Source organism: Lycorma delicatula, chromosome 1 (assembly GCF_047948215.1).
Source record: "Lycorma delicatula isolate Av1 chromosome 1, ASM4794821v1, whole genome shotgun sequence".
Lineage (NCBI taxonomy): Eukaryota > Metazoa > Arthropoda > Insecta > Hemiptera > Fulgoridae > Lycorma > Lycorma delicatula.
The window spans coordinates 47,252,574-47,271,172 of record NC_134455.1 but is presented as its reverse complement, the minus strand read 5'-3'; positions in this window follow the sequence as shown (position 1 = coordinate 47,271,172).

The window sequence follows — 18,599 nt, the reverse complement described above, 5'->3', positions numbered from 1 at the left end:
GGGGCGTGACTGACTGACGCCTTAATCCAATCGGCTGCAGTGGCTCCCTGATGGGTGAAAAATGTTCTACATAAGCTGTGAATCCTAACGTCATATCTATCTGCACACTAACACACACACACCTAACTACCTACCTACCTACCTACACACATACACCACCCGCGGCTGCGTGGGTTGACGTAGCGACACCGAGTTGTTGACAGTTCGAAGTGTAACGCGCAATTGAAGAACAGCTGACAAACATGACCTAACGTTGTGCTGGCATCTGCGACACTAGCGCTCCTAGCGACCACCAGTAGAATTAGTAACGCAGTACCAGCTGTGTGTACAGACTGACACCCTACCGACCAATCGCAACGTTGGATTCAAAGCGGTCGCGCATGCGCAGCACAGATACAAGGCTTTTGACGTTGAAGCCGAGTGTCATTTTACGAGTAACCTTGAACAGAGTTAATCGTTTAATTCTAAGAAACGACCATGCATACCCAGCACTTTTAATAGCGTATGTAACCGTAAACGGCATGCCATGTTAAGCAAACTAATAAACGAACTATCGTATGATTCTAAGAAAAAACTTGACGTCACACACACACACCCACACACACGTCACAATCGTATAAAGTCCTACACCCAAACCGACGTTAAATGAAGCCACGTGTCATTTTACGAGTAACCTTGAACAGTGTTAATCGTGTAATTCTAAAAAACGATCATGCATACTCAGCACTTTTAATAGCGTATGTAACCGGAAACTACACATCCTGTAGTTCTACGAAACTTGTCGAGACGTTACTGTATGCTAAATGCAACAAAGATTATCGAACGCCGGGTTTACAATTTTAATCAGATGTAGCAATGTCCTTACGACGTTGGGACGACGTTAACGACGTTAGGAGAAATAACCTAATCCGATGCGGCTACATCAACATCCATCTTGAAACTGTACCTATTTACTAGCTGCATTTTCACACCACCCTAGAGGTAGCAACCGCGGCGCGTTGAGATTTTTTTTTACCTGAGTGAAATCTGAAAATGGGCACCGATTCCACCGTTGATGAATTACACCATATTAACGGAATGTTAACCGGCGATGTGGAGAAAAAAACAGTCTACATCGTATCGGTTTCATGCGAAAAGCCTCCTATTAATAGTTCGATTTTAAATACATCCCGTATTACATAACCTTTTGCACTATTCCCTTAAGCGGAGTGTATGTGACGATGGTATCATGTATAATGAGACAGTAGGCGGTCGTGTGGGCTGGTATATTGTTTTTGGTGTCGAAATTGATACATCTACGGTTCCTGTTTTTTTGTAAATCGTTCTGACGGGAACAGTCGATTACTGTTAACGGTACGCTGGTCTTGAAATCTGCCAAACTGTAAGCGGGACACTCGTCCTCCGGTTTGTTATAATAACCAGACCTAAAGCTGGCGAACATTGCATACATCATATTCACATCACCCTGTAGTTTGTCGTACGCATAGTATTGTGAATTCAAATACAGATGAACGTTTACCAGTTCGTACATATCGAAGAGTGTCAGTGACTTTGTAGCTTTATCTTTTCTGTCCGTCTGTAAACCGAATAGCACGTAACTCGGTTTCTCCGTTTGCGCACATGTCGTTACCGTCCATGGATGTATGTTTGTTTGTGGTAGAGCCGGATATTCGTGGATTTGCCATGAACGAAAAGCTATCGCTAACGGTCTATCTTGTTCTACTACCTTCAACAACTGCAATCGCATCTTATCGGCAACGTGAACATACGGAATTTTCCACGCTACCTTAGTCACTTTCAACTTGGAATCGGGTGCCTCTTTGGAAGACACTAGTGCGTTCACGTCGTTGGAAGATCTAAGCAAAACCAATTCTTGTTTGATGTTCAATATTATGTTTGTAGTCTTCGGCAAAACCCATAAGCATAGCAGCGATACGTAGAAACAAAATCTTCCCGCGGTTTCATCCAAATCGAATTTATTCGTCACGTCGAAATTCCACCCGAAATTTTCAAAAATATTTTTTTCGCTTTTACGCAACGATAGGACATTCTTTATCGTTGTCGTTATTCCCAACTTCTCCATTCCGTTTATTTCCTATCGTATCTCTTCGAAGAGAAATGGTATCGCGTTGTTTGTTAACCACGATTCTGTTGCCATTTTATCACCTGCCTTAGTAGTTAGCGTCCCTTCGACCATCAAAAAGTTTTTATGCGATAACATGTACACATCCTGTTGGTGTATCGGTATCCGAATTTCATCGTTGTTGTTGAAAGACGACGAAGCGTACGGTAGATGAGTTGATATTCGTACTGGGTGATCGTGTTGTCGAAAGAAACACTTTCACCAACGTCCAACCTATTCGCTTCTATTGCTGCCATTACGGTTCACCACAACTGTAAAACCAAGTTTTTGAAGAAACAACATGTTAACGCTTTTGTGTTTGCACGTCGACTGACCAATCTGCGTATCGTTTCGCTACTACTACCATCGTTATTGTATATTATCCCCATCGGTCGGTCGGTTTTTCTTTTATTTTGGTTTTCTTTGTAAATGCAATCTCACCGTTATGGTTTCACCGCGGAAATTTATCAGTTTTCCGTCTTGATCGGTAAACTTTATAGCGATCTCGTCTAAGCTCTTTGTATTTACCGGTAGATATATTATATTCTTCGGCAATTCTATTATTTTGAAACCCGGCGGTACGCTTATCGTAAATTCATGCAACACGTATCCTGATCCGTTCGTAAAGGTGCCTCGTATAAGGTTGCATTCGACCCGTATGGTGTTCACGTTGTTAATGAAACCGGCTTCGATGACTCGTCCCATATATTCGCCGCTAGATTAGTTTTATCAAACCCCAACAGCGGTGCCAAACTATCTCTTGATGATAGATCGATCACAGCACTGCATTTAAGTTCGCATTTTAACGTATTGTTATTCGGTGGCATAAGTAAATTTATTTGGTGTTTATTTTTGAGTTCATCGCTCAACTGTTTAGCGATATCATCCACTTCGTACGATGCGGTCGGTAGTGTCAGCTTAATCGTCTTTTGTAATTTATTTGAAACGACAATATTGTGTTGTTGATTCCCTCTTCGACATTCGCAATTGAGTTATATGCTGTAATGTTTATCAACGCCAATTTTCAATCGCCATCAGACAAATCCAATGGTGGAAAGAATGTAGCATGTAATAACGACGTATTTCCTTTTATGCAGAACATGATGATGATGTTTATTTGTAGGCTGACGAACGACGACTGAGAAATTCAAGACATAAATGTCCGCTGATAACAGTGTTTATATTCTGTCTGGCTTTATAGTTGAAATTTATAATCGAATCGAATGGAAAACAACCCATCAATTCGTTAGGTGGGCGCAAATTACCGAAACTATCAAAATAGTCCACCATTCGTCCACGTTTTCTATAACATACCCAGTGTGTTCCACGACCGGTACTGCGATCAACATTAACTATCGCAGACTCGTTAGTCTTAGGTTTTTTGGGTAATGCGTCCAACATGAAGACTCCTCGAAAATCGGCTATATTTAGTTTTCTTGCGTACCACATCAGTTCTATATTCGATAGCCGACGCACTGGTATTCCGTTTATTGGAGACGTCAACAACAACGGTTTTTTTTTACCACCCTTCCCCGATCCGGTCAAAGGGAAGGGCTTAAGGTATAATCCCCGCCCTGCAGTGCCGGCTTTTCTTTTCATCATTTCAACAAGACGTTTTATATTATTCCTTTTTTATCGTCTTCGTCTTACTCTACCACCGCCGAACTTTGCTTTTAATTTCATCGCGTTTGTAACCGCCAATGCAATATCTTTTCTGCGATAATCGATTCCTTAGATTTAACACTTTCCCAAGCGCTATCGGCTAATTTAGGATCTGCAGCCACTCTGTTTTCGTTATCGTTGTATGTAGCGTATGCGATATCGTGTTCTTTACAAGCAGCGTCCAACTTGTTTATACCGGGATCGTTTCTCTTTAATCGTTTTTCTAAATTCGTTCCCGGTCCGCAGTACTGATATCCAGGAATATGTAACTCTACCGGCAATAAATCGATTCCTTTGTTTACAATTTTACCCACCACCTTTTTGACACCTTTTAATGCTTTATCACCAATATAAGATCCTAACAACCCTGCAGCTCTTGCTGTTAGACTTGTTAACAGTACACCGCCTCGTTTAAGACTGGCATTTCGTTTACATCTTCTCACCTTACCCTTTCGAACAGGAGAACGTTTTGACCTCCTCACTCTTGTCATGCTGGACAGGCAATGAACCTTTTTAAAATCTTCCAACAACTTACATTGGGGGTCGTATCATATTTTCCTCCTTCGTCTTCGACGTAATTCTGTCATTATTTAATAATTCCATTAGCACGTTTTGATCAAAGTGTTTGTTATTTTCGACGTCAAATTTTGTTAGAAATCTGTAAAATTTAAATAGATGCTTATCGACATATCCCTTAGTAGCGAGATCGGTCGATTTTATAGGTGATTTGGTGTTCATAATACTACTGATTAATTTTCGTTGATTTAATTCCATATTGTCTACATAGGACTTTGTTGCGAGATCGGAGCTATTCTTAGGTATACCAGCGTTGGTGATAACGCATCCTCCAGCGTTAATTATCTTCTTTTCAACGAAAAGGTTTGTCCGTAAATAGTTGACAGTAACGACGTATGTTTTTTCAATTGGTGCTGTGATGTCATGTAACATCCGCTGTCATTGACAACAGCGAGTTCTTTAACTGTAAACTCACCTCGATTGCCGAGGAAGCCGTGATACTCGATAACTCCTTCCATGACCGTTGCTCAACTGCGAATGCGAGGTCAAAGATAACTTTCTTAGTCCCCTTCATTATATCAGGGTAGACGTGGTGGGGGTAACCCCTTCCACTTTTTATTCTACATATCCGTCATCATAATTATGTACATGTAACGGTATGTTAGGTATTAGTAGCGTTTACTATTTGTAACACTGCTACCGTCGCTGAAGGTAATGATGATGTAACATTCACTACTGTTTTCTTCAATGCGGTTTTGTCAATATCATCATTTAACGTTACGTTAGGTAATGGTAAACTCGTATTAGCGAAGTTAACCATTGTTTTTTCTGAAGGTAACGATGCTGTGATGTTGCTAACATTGCCAGCAGACTTATTTTTGATATCAATAACTCCTTCCATGATCGTTGCTCAACTGCGAATGTGTGGTCAAAGATAACTTCCTTAGTCCCCTTTCTTATATCACCGTAGACGTGATGGGGGTAACCCCTCCACTTTTTTCTTCTACAAATCCATCATCATTATGTAAATTTAACGTTATATTAACGTTAACGTAGTAACATCAGTCATCATGATCATGTATATGTAACGTTATGTTAACATAGTAATATCGTTATGTTAACATAGTAACATTATTCACCATAATTATGTACATGTAACGTTATGTTAATGTTAACGTTATTTTAACGTAGTAACATGAGTCATCATAATCATCATCATGTATATGTAACGTTAACACAACGTTATCGTTATGTTAACATAGTGACTGACATTAGTCGTCATCATTATGCACATGTAACGTTATGTTAACGTAGTAACATCAGTCATCATGTATATGTAACGTTATGTTAACATAGTAATGATGATGATGAAGAAAACCGTAGTGAGTGTACATCAATATTATCATTTAACGTTACGTTAGGTAATGAGAAACTCGTATTAGCGACGTTAACCATTGCTTTTTCTGAAGGTAACGATGATGATGTCGATAACTCCTTCCATGATGGTTGAAATATTTTTCTAGTGAAACATCTAATTATCTAATCAAATCTTAGTTTAATTTCTACATACTGTCGTTTTTTCTAACTGTTTATAAAACTGAAGATGATAAGAAAAAAGTGATAAATAAGAAATAGCAATAAAAAAAATTTCTCAGCAAAACGTAAGAGATAAAAATATGAAAAAAATGCGTTAGCAGAAATTATTTTTTTAAGTTTTTTTTTCTATAATTTATAATAAAATCATCCTAAGCGTAATAAACATTACAGTATAAAAAATAAAGGACTTTTTTAAAAATAAGTATTCATGAAATGACAGTTTAACTACAACCATCGACTCCAATGTAAAAATAGATTCAGAATTCGGCAGTAAAACGTCAGAGAATAAACAGTTAATGTTCTTTACAATACCTAATATAAAAGAAAGTCCTTTCATTTTTATCTCGTATAAATCATTTCATCTCTCATTCTTGCACTTTTAAAAAATATATATATAATAATTTTCAGCAAAAAGAATAGTAGAGTCCCCAATAAAACTTCAAAATAGTTTTAGATAAAATTTTTTAATTTCCTGGATTGTAACTATTTGCCTTAAATATCTTAAAAAGTTATCGAAAAGTATTTGGCTTAATACTCATCCTCAGCAAAAAAAATCGATAAACCAACAACAGTATGAAGAGCAAAGCTACACGTTAAAACTTTAACAAAAGAAAAATTAAGATAAAAGCATTTGACAATTTTATGATCTTAAATTTCTATGAAAGACTTTTATCTGAAATGCATTTTTACTGCGTCAGTAAAACATCTTTGATAAAGAGGATAAGAATATCTTTTAAAGAAAGATATGGTCTAGAATGTAAATATGGTTAAGTTACAGATTCTGTTTCTTTAAAGTTAACTTAATAATTTTCAAGGAAATTCGGAATAAAAAAAATAGATACGGGAAATTGTTAAAATTCAAATATATTGCATAAATATACGTATACATATTCAATGTATTTTGACTAGAATAAAGAATTAGAATATGTATATATAAATATATTCTAATTCTATTCTAATCTGTATATTAAAATATATTATTTATATTTATTCTATATATATATATATATATATATATATATATATATATAGAGAGAGAGAGAGAGAGAGAGAGAAAGCGAAAAAATCACGAAAATAATTTCAATGTCCTACATCCAGTTCAGAAGCTGCACCAAATTGATGGATAAAATTTGTTGCTTGCTATCCTAATCAATACGAACCAATAAACTATTCAATAAAGATAAAAAAGTATCATACTATACATTATTGAAAATAATAATATCCAATTAATATATTATAACTCAGTCTCAAATAAATAATGATAAAAATTATTCAGTGGAATAAAAGATAGACTCATACATTTAAATAAAACCTTTAATATCAAACTTATACGGTAAATTTATAAATTAGAGTAAAAGATAGGGAACATCAAGTAATTTAGATAAATAAAAATCAACGAAAAGAGTGGAAACTAGATGTCTAGATAGACACATTTATGTAGATAGGAAATTGCTAAAAGTAAAATAATTAAAGACTATTTTAGTAGATTTATTAAAGTAAGCGGAAAGGGGTATTACAAATAAATATTACTTATAACAAAAAAAAATCAAATCATCTTTCTTATCAACCTAATGCAAACAATGCAAGTAATGCAGTTTTACGATATTATATCTTGAAATTATGTACTATATTATATATGTTTTACTAATGTAGGCCTACAGACTTCTATAAATTTCGTCTTGCTACACATACACACATACATTCCTTTCTATGCAGTTTTCCTATCTCATACGCCCCCAATTAACATTTATAAACATTCAATTAATGTTTTGATAAATTAAATAAATATACATCGAGTTTAATGAAATAATGATTAATTATTTTACGCAATACCGATTTATTTAAAATTGGCGATAAATTAGAGACAGATAAGCAACAACTTTTTTTAAACCTTACAATTAGTCAGATTGTAAACTAATTAAATCACATTTTAAAACTAGAAATTTAAAGAATTGAAAATGTATTTTTTTTTTTTTTTACTTTTGGCGCATATTTTAGTCAGTTTATTTTTATTTCCTTGTACGAAGTAAAGGAAGTATTGTGATCATGAAAAATTTCGGTTTCTAGATTTCAACGGAAATATCCATTTTGACCATCCCTGAATCCATTTTGACTAGTTTTGTTGACGTCTGTGCGTACGTATGTATCTCGCATATTTCAAAAACGATTAACCGTAGGATGTTGAAATATTGGGTATAGAACTGTTGTAACATCTAGTTGTGCACCTCTCCTTTTGATTGCAATCGATTGGACGAAAAGTATCCAAAAAAGCCCAAAATTGAAAGAATTTGGACTCTTTCTTAACTGCAGTAATAAGCCATTATTGTGAGCTTTTAAACGATATATCATAAGTCGTACAAATTTTCACTGGTTACAAAGTTATAGCCAAACAAATTTTTAATTAATAAAATATTTGGATCTTACCAGGAGAAGGCACGTCGGTACGAATCAGATTGACTCCTTTTTTTTAACTTTTTTTTTAATTTAAATATATTGATTTTTTTAATAATTTATTTACCTTTCATTGTAAAAAAAAATTACGATGAATAATAATTCAGTAACAAAAAAAAAAGTTTTTTACAAGTTGTAAATTAAAATTTTATGTACTTTTATTAAAAAAAAAAAAAAAAAAAAAAAAAAAAAGAAGAAGAAATGTGTAGACGTGAATTTAATAGGCGTACAAGGAAGTATAGGTAAATAAATAGGTAAAGAAGTATAGTATAGTAAGGAAGTAAATGTGTTGTCCACATCAGATTTTTTATTACGATTTGTAAACTTAATCTGCTAAATTAGGATAGATGATATTATTTCTTATACCACTAACGCTTAATATCTAATACACTATTATGAATTTAATATAATACGGATTAGTTAATGTATATAACCAATTATTTCAGAATACATCGATGTTCTATAAAGTAATTATTTTATACTATACTATTTTTAAGAACCAATCTATCTTCGACGATTAGTTGATTCCAAAAAATCTTTTTTTTATCTCAAAATAAAATTTAAAATCGATTACAATATGAAAGAAACCGTAAGTAAAGGATCACCTAAAATCAAATTCAGATTGGCTTCCACTGAAACTCTTCAAAAATTCCATACTAATATTCCTATACAGAATATTCAGTGTAAGTACAAACATAAAGTTAAGTCAGAGAACAGTACTATTGATAGCTCAACACAAAACAAAAACAATCATAAGGATTAATAAACAAGAGAAACAATGTAACACTGAGAGAAAGAAAATGAAAATTAAACTAAAATTAATAACGAAACGAGATAATAATTAAAGTTGAACGAAGTGAAGTAATAAATTGATGGATAAAACTCAGTTGATGCAGCTCCAACTCAAACCACATAGCCATTAAGGTCTAACATGAAATCATTTTTGCCTTCTAACGTTTTCACTATTGTCTAGAAGGTTAATAGCGAATCGGTTCATATGGTTGTTTAGCCGCAATATATATTTTGTATCGAATCGCTGTATTTCTTCTCGAACATACGGTAAACCCAGATATTCTTGGATCCCACTGTTTTTTACGAACCAAGGTGCCTCTGATATGCTCGTCAGTAATTTGTTTTGATGTCGCTGTACTATCTCAACGATATTGTTGCTTGTAATACCTCAAAGCTGGATCATACAGGTCCAAATCGGTTTCAGAATAATCTCCTGCTCAACAACCAATACATTTCTTTAAATTTAATATTCAGTGGTTCTCTTTTCCGTTATATGGGCCTTCCACTTCAGATGACGATAAGGATGAAGAGCAAGATACTTTACACGTTTAGTACGAGGTATGAAAACACCATCGAGTGGACTGGTGGGCAGTCTCCTCTCCTCATTGCGAATGTCTCATGATTCGATTTCACTTGATTAACTTTAATCTTCCACCTTTTTTTTAACCTCCGGGGCCACCGTTAGGCATTGCTTCAGTGGATAAAATGAATGATGATTTGTAGCGTGTGTGAAAATGCCATGCCTGACCGGGATTCAAACCCAGAACCTACGAATGAAAGGCCGAGACGCTACCACTCGCGCCAGGGAGGCCGGCTTAATCTTCCACCTAGAAAAACTTGAAAATCTGCGCATACTTATTTAATTTGTAGTTGGTTATCAGAAAAAGAATAGATTTAACCTATATTGGCTAGGTATGAACAGCGAAATGTAGTTTGACGTTATCTTTTTGTTTTTTGTTTTTTGTTTTTTTTTTTAAATAAAGGATTTTCCAAATTTAATAGTAATATGACATACAGTCGATCAGGCGTACGTATACTAAGGTAGAACAGTATTGTAGTCATAACTCTTAATGTAGCTTTGTTCTTATTGAGTTAAAAGTTATATAGAAAATGCGTAAACTGTAGTTCCTCCATGATTAATTTTACGTTCCTAGGCCCCAATCTTCTACTCTTGTCATACCAGCTGCCTTCATCGAGTTCCTTCCGGCCGCAGATGTTTGTATTAGTATTACTCTAAAACAACTACTTCACAAAATTTAACTGTAAAACAGAAGTTATTTAAAATTATCATATTTTTTATTCATAAAAAACATAACTTTAAACTGCTGCATTAAAAATTTTAGATTAATTTTAAAAAGTTTAAGTGATCTTTCCCGGAATTGATAACGACGATTAAATAGAATTATATAAAATGCTGCAAATTTCAAACCTATATTTCTTATTATGTTAGAGTAATAAAATACTTTTTTACAGGTACTTTAAATACTTAGGATAAACGAAAATTAAATGTAATAAAATCAAATGATCCTTAATATCAACAAGGAAGAGTATTTGTACTCTTATTTTGGCGGTAATTTTTAAGTTTAATAACACTCTTCATAATAATTATAATCTATTAAATTTTACATATTACTCAATTTTTTCTATAAAAAATTAAGAAAACTAAACTAGATTACCTTTTGGATCACTTTATTATATTCTGCTTGACATTTCTCACCTAAAACGTGTGGGGGGAGGTAATTGTTATGAATCGATTCATTAAATTTCAATAAATTCAGCCAAAAAATATATACAACGTCTAGACACAAAAAATTGAAGAAGATACTTTTTATATTACTTTTTTTTTAATATTATTTTTTTTATATTACTTTTTCTTTAAAATTGGATGATGGGTTTTTAAAGAAATAGAAACAAGAATATTTTGTAACAGGATCAATATTTAATTTATTTACTATTAAAACTCATAACTGAAAAAAAAATTGATGTGGACGCCACGTGACTACCTTGTACGCCTATTAATTTACATATACACAAGTTTCTAATATGGAATGTACATAACATTTTATTTCATTAATAACTTCTGATATTCTTTCATATTTTTTTAAATTGTTATTATTGAATTATTATTTATTGTAAAACGGTTTTTTACAATCGGAGGTTGATAATTCAATATATTTAAATTTAAAAAAAAAAGTTAAAAAAAAAGGAGATGAAGTCTGATTCGAACCGATGTGCCTTCCCCTTGTAAGATCCAAATATTTCATTAATTAAAATTTTATTTGGCTGTAACTCTGGGACCAGTGAAAATAAGTACCACTTACAATATATCTTTGAAAAGCTATCAACGACAGCCTATTACTGCAGTTAAGAAAAAGTCCAAATTTCTTTTTGGATTTTGAGCTTTTTTGGACACTTTTGGTTCAGTCGATTGCAATCAAAAGGGGATGTGCACAATTAGATGTTACAACAGTCCTAAATTCAATATTTCATCATCCTACGGCTAATCGTTTTTGAGTTATGCGAGATACGTACGTACATACTTGCATCACGCCGAAACTAGTCAAAATGGATTCAAGGATTGTCAAATGGATATTTCCGTTGAAATCTGAAAACCGACATTTATCGCTATCACAATAATTCTTTTATTACTTCCTTTTAATAACAATTAATTTCTAGTATTCAAATTGTTAATAAATTGTTTTATTACTTCCGTTACGAAGTAATGTTTAATGTTTAAAATTGTTTTATTACTTCCATTACTTCGTAACGGAAGTAATAAAACAACTCTCTAAATACAATAAATCATTGTTATCAAGAACTATCTAATCATAAAGAAAAATGAATAGTTATATTCTAATAATTCTTTTTACCCTACGTGTAAAATTTTATAAATTTTCTTAAGCTATTATGTGAAATCAGCCATTAAGATTCTTATTATTTTATACGTAACGAGGTAAACAGTTAATCACAGTATGAAAATGCAAATATAGTAATTTCTTCTAAACTATGATTGTTAAGTGTTATTAATAATTATTATATAATAATTTTATCTTCAAATAAGATATAGAACTAAGTAACGCAAAAAAAGTAACTTATTATAATTACTGAAATTTATCTTGGAAGCAAAACATAAATCACTCTTAATAGCTGATGATTTAAGATATCTCCTAATATCTCTTAATCTGCTACATTAATAACCAGAATTAAGCTCAGCAGAAATTAAACTGCAACTACGATTAAAACAGGGCAAAGAGTAACCGAATTTTTAAGAGGAATTTGTGAAATAGGAATACATTTTTTTTAATCGTTTTAAAACCATATTTATTTATTTTTCTTGGGAAATTATTGATTTATTTTAATTTAGCTATTCCTTATTACTCAAGAATGATTTTTTTTGGGAGGTGAACAAACCAGTGTCATCTGATCTAACCGTACTTACCTTCGTTATAAAAAGTAACCCACTCATATCTCCTTTCAGTTGTAGAGTAGACAACTCAAATTCCTTAATTCTTCCTAATATCATTAACCAGACACAAGGAAGAACACCATTAACCAGATACCATTAACTGTTCTCGCTAAAACGATCACAAATTAAGGAGTGAGTGAGATACATCAGTACCATATTAATACAGCTGGTACGGACTGTAATACAATTTGCTAACAAGGGTTCAGTCAAACGTGACTTCTCTCTTCCTCTCATATCGTTCAAAACTGAGCGATTGGGAGTAACTCTTTATTAACCGAATAAAGGAATCCTTTACTTAGCGTTAATAATTGGTTCTTGAAAATGTTTTTTTTTTTTTTAATTAACACACATACACACAAATATATACACTAAGTAAATCCACCATAAATGAAGTATAAAAAAATGAAATGGAAATTGTGATTTGTTGAATAGACAAAATAATTAGAGATTAAATTTAGCTATTCGAACTGAGTTATAATAAAATGAACAGCTCGAGCTCAATAAAAGAAGATTATATTGTACGCACTGAATCGTTAAAAGGATCACAACTTAGTATTCAAAATTGATGTAGTTTACAAATTTATCATTAAATTAAAAAAAATTTAATCAAATTGTAATAATCAGTGAGATTATTATTTTATTACCAACTTAATTTTATACTTCTCTATGTAAATATTTTAAATTAATCTGTGAAATCTTGTAATATAATCAATACTAACTACACTAGTATTGGGAAAAGTTGTGCTAAAATTGGTTGTTTAATTGTTATCTTTACAGTAGTTCTTGCGATGAACAGCGGTATTATTGGCAATACCTATTATATTGCTGGCTTATATATATAAGTTAGTCATCTAGTATGCATATATAAATTCTTTTTTATCCTTAATATACTGTGGAAAAAATCACTTGCAGATACGAAAAAATTTCTCTAAACTACAGAAAAAAATACGAAATCTAAACTTTTCTAGTGTTCCTTAGATTTTAACTATTTTTTAAGGACGTAATTTTGAATCATTGAAGTGTCGACTTCGTAATTAAAAGAATTATGCTATCCGATTATATGATCAGAAATCAAAATATTAATTTAAATTGAAAATTTTAACTAAATAATAAAATATGAACATTTTCATAAATTACCTTATAAGTTTATTGTGATTTTTAGAATTAAGATTTTTATGGTGACCTAAAAATTAATTAATATTTCAATAAATATAAAATGTACATATAGTCAAAAAGAACAGCTTTCTATAATCTGTTATCCTAAGAACGTAAAATATATTTTTTTAAATCCCAAATTTTTACGGAATATTTTGGTATGTGTACTTAAAGCATTTTAAGTGTATACAGTGATAATAAAATTAAATAGTATTTTGGTAAAGAGTACACCAGGAGAAAACTGTACTACATACACCACACACTCGAAGAAGACAAGTAAAATCCTAATCTTTACAACATTAAACCACCTTTTCAGTTTGATCTTTCTTTCTTTTTTGAAATTAGGTTAATTTTTATACTTCTTAAATATATGTATATATAATTATAAAGATGTAGGGAACTACCGTATTTTCTGTTATTAATTAGCAGAAAATAATATTTTTACACAACAAAATTCAAAGAAAACCCATTACATGAATTTTAATTAATATTAGAATAGTTTAAAATGAATAAGTTAGTAAAATAAAATAAGTTTTTAAACTTCATTAGGGAGAATATTTTGATTAGCTTTGATATTAAAAAAAATTAATGAACAAGAAGATGACTACTCAACCTCTATTCTGATCTTCTTTTATTGAATTGTGTGTGTCATAACACAAATGAGAGCGCAGGGGAAAAAGTTGAGCTAAAATTGGTAGTTTAATTGCTATCTTTACGATCTTTGCGATGAACAGCGGTATTATTGGCAATAACTATTATATTGCTGGCCTAATATAATATTAATCTACATTTTTAGAAAAAGTAAAAAATATTGAGTCAGTCTTTTTGTAAGTTTCCACAGTTTACCGACAGAAAGCGCACAATATTCTTTTTGAGACCAAACTTTTTATTCCCTCCCTAATGACTATTTTCTTTTCATTTATTACGTTTTTACTTTCACATTCAGTTCTTTTATTGAATTACTCTTTTCTAAAATATCTTTTAATAAAAGTTAATTAACTGAAAGATAAGATTGCTTTTTAGAAAAACTTTAGTCACCGTATTGACTTATTTCAAGATATAGAAAAACATATTGCTCATACACACAAGAAGCAAAGAACATATATATATTATTAGTCAAAAATACATTTACAGGTATATTTCTCCAGATGTGTAACCACATAACAAATAAAAAATTTCAATATATATTTATGTTTAAATTTATAGTCTTAACATGAGATAATCACTAAAAGTGATGATTGTGTCACACTCACAAAAACCAGAAATTCATTTTGCTTTGTCCGGTTTTTTCCAGCAAAAATATAAATTAGCAAAATTATAATAACATTAATAAACACAATTCTTAGTACATGAAAATTTTATTCTGTTCCTTGTGTAACTTTTTATACTGAATTTAAAAACGTAATCGCAACTTTTCCATCACCCAAAATTTTTGTGTCGTAACATTCTTTAAGTATTGTTTTTACGGAATTCTGCGTATGTTGTTTTAGGTATAACTTATGGACATAAAAGAATATTTTAAATGATTTCTAGTAGAGGATGAGGTACAAACATAACATTATTAAGGGAGTAGCTGTATTTGCATGATGGTTCACTTACTGTAGGTTCTGAAGGCTACAACAAAGCGTCTTCTGAATCATACAATTAAAACACTAGTATTGTCTAAACTTTGCTATGTACGCAAGTACTGCGGTTTAATTTGGCTTTGTGGTTTACACTTACTCTATCAAATATGTAGCGTTAATGAATAAATATGCCAAGGAAAGGAAATGAGTAAATTACCCGGTTAACTTTTGTTATGTGTGTGGAGATTGAAGTTTAAATAACGTCATAGTTTGACTCCACTAGTTAAAAAATATTATGAACTCTATTTCGGCAGTAATGTTGGGTAGAGATAAGAACTGGATCCCTGCCATGTGCTATTGGAGCTGTTGTGAAATGCCTGAAAGACTTAGTTATGAGTAATCAGCACACGAGTTTTGTCATATAGATGGTGTGGCGTGAACCACAGGACCATTTGTCAAACTGTTATTTCTGTCTTATAAAGAAAAAGGAATAAATAGTAAATCCAATCACACAGTGCAGTTCCCGCATTTACCGTCTCATAGTTAGGACTTATGTAGTTGGACTACATTCTCCAACATATTTTACGTTAGAAGATGAATCGGAATATGAGATGCCACTGAAGTTCGACGTGAGGAACAAGATGGTAATCTTGGTCATGAGAAGCTGAATTTATACCCTGAACCTCATCTGATAACTCAACGTGAATTAAAAGACCTTGTTCGGGATTTGAACTTGTCGAAGAAACAAGCCGAGCTTGTGGGATCTATTCTGAAAGGTTGAAATCTTCTCCATACTGACATATTTGTGTCTTTCGTAAACGGCTGGTGTAATTTCAAGATTGATATTCTGAAAGAAAAAAATTGTTTAGTATCCTGAAAAAATATATGTGTTGTCATTGATGCACTTCATCCTGTTCAGGACGGAGAGTGTTATTTAAATCTTAGAAAACTAGTTTAAAGGCGGTCCTTTTGATCAATGGGAATAAATATCCTTCTGTGTCGTTAGCTTATGCAATTAACACGAAAGAAACATATTACAATCCTGTTAGAAAAAATTCAGGACAAGTCAAACTAAATGTTTTTGCTTTTTTCGTGAATGAGAGAGTAGGGAGAAGACAAATCATTATATCAGGAAGGAATGGCCAAAGTGTGAAGTACTTACGCTAGGCTAGAAAAATCTTGTAGATACCAGTTTGTTAACTCGGAAATGATTTTCTGCCACCACTCCATACCAAATTAGGGCTTTTCAAAAACTTTGTTAAGACTATGAACAAAAATAATGCTGGATTTCATTATATGAAAGAAAAATTTCCTCGTTTTAGGGACGCTAAAATCAAGGAAGGAATTTTTGTGGGTCCGCAAATAATATTTTTGATTAGAGATAGATAATTCAATGAATTGCTAAGTCAAGTCAAAAGTCAGAGAGTAAATCATTTAAGAGTGTTGAGCAAAAAAGTTTAAAAAATCATAAATCTCCAAGTAGCGTAACATTTTGGGTGAATTATTATTCACACGAACATATGAGATGTAATGTGTTTCTAAAAATTCATGTCTTGGATTCATGTCTGGATTTTTCCGGATAAACTTGGTGCTATCAGTTCGAGCACTAGGAAAGGTTCCATCAGCAAGCTTCAATCATAGAAAATAGGTATCAGCGACAATGGAGTGAGAGGATGTTTGCCGATTATTGTTGACGCTAAACAGGATCTAGATGTTCCAGATGCCAAACACAAAAAGAAAAGTAGTATTATATTTTAGGTAAGTTGAATAGTGCTCTGTATGCATGCAAATTTTTTAATTTCTTTCAAAGTTCACCTACGTATCACAAATAAACACTGGATAATGGAGAAAATTTATATAAATATTTGAATTCTATGTGAAAATTTCTATTAGAATCACATATTTTGTTCCTTGGGCCAAAAAAAGGAGAATAATATGCCACTTTGGTTCAGTACCTCGGTTGGGTTTAATTATTCTAAATATTTTCTTATTCGCTGGTTCAATCAAATAAATAAAAGTCTTTATTGATTTTATAATATAAATTATTTTTATTATACTCTGTACTTGTGTTATTCATACATATATCAATTAATTATACATTCATAACAAACAGAAGTTGAGTCTTTGGAGGATGAAACTAGACTGACTAAAAATAGGGCATCTGACAAATTCAATTAATAAGAGTAACAAAAAAGTGAGAATTTATAAACAGTTAGAAAAAAGTGAAAATTTTTAATTTAAAATTTAAAAGTCCTCCTTTAACAAATTTTAAAGTTCCTCCTTTTAATAAAGAAGGAGCAAATGAAACTTAAATCTTAACAAAGGTTAATTTTGTTTCTCAGTGTAATTAACATAAAACCGGATTATATGTAATAAGAAAACTCATTACAGTTATTTTTGTTAAATTATGGCAACACTAGAATTAATTAACGTAAATTACGTGGGTTTATTTTACTAGATCATTTGGTTTTGAATAATTTCATAAATACCAGAACTACTACATATAAAAATTAATAACACCACAGAAAAATTTGATTTACATGAAGGAATCACCATCCCAATTAAACAGGATGGCAAGTTTATAAATAAATTTAAAATCATAGAATTCTATCTCTAACATGGAAACGTAATCCCACCAACACCAGTCCACGAAGATTGTCGAGCGAATGAGACAACTGAATAACCTCCTAGATTTCGTAACAAACCACAACTGTTTGGGCTTCATAGGTAGATGCGCTGGGAACAACAAATCATAATTGGAGAAGCAACTCAACGCAACTTGATCCTATGATCTATATGTATCAAACATTCTTTGTAAGGTAAGTCATTAGAATACAAACTTAATTACCGGTCTATAATACCTACTTATAACTGATTTCCAAGTTAAATTAAATGATGCAAACAACATTCAGAGATCTATCTGGAATGATAATACCTTAATCCAATGTTGCAATGAACTAAATACCTTTCTTCAGTAATGCAAGGTAGACAATTCTAATATCAGAAACTCACTTCATCAATCGCATTTTTAGACTCTCGGCTTGTCGTTTTAATCGATAATTATCCTGATGAAAGAGATCATATCCGAATTCCAATACTCATAGAAAATTATTTTAAACGCTAAATAAACTAATTTTCCAAAATTTGTTGTTACAAACACAACTATCACATTGGCAATACATAGTCCTTTAGGATATTAAAGAAATAGAAATTACTTTTCAAAGTTTTTTTGAATTCTAGACCACAGATTTATGGGTGGAGGAAAATTTAATGA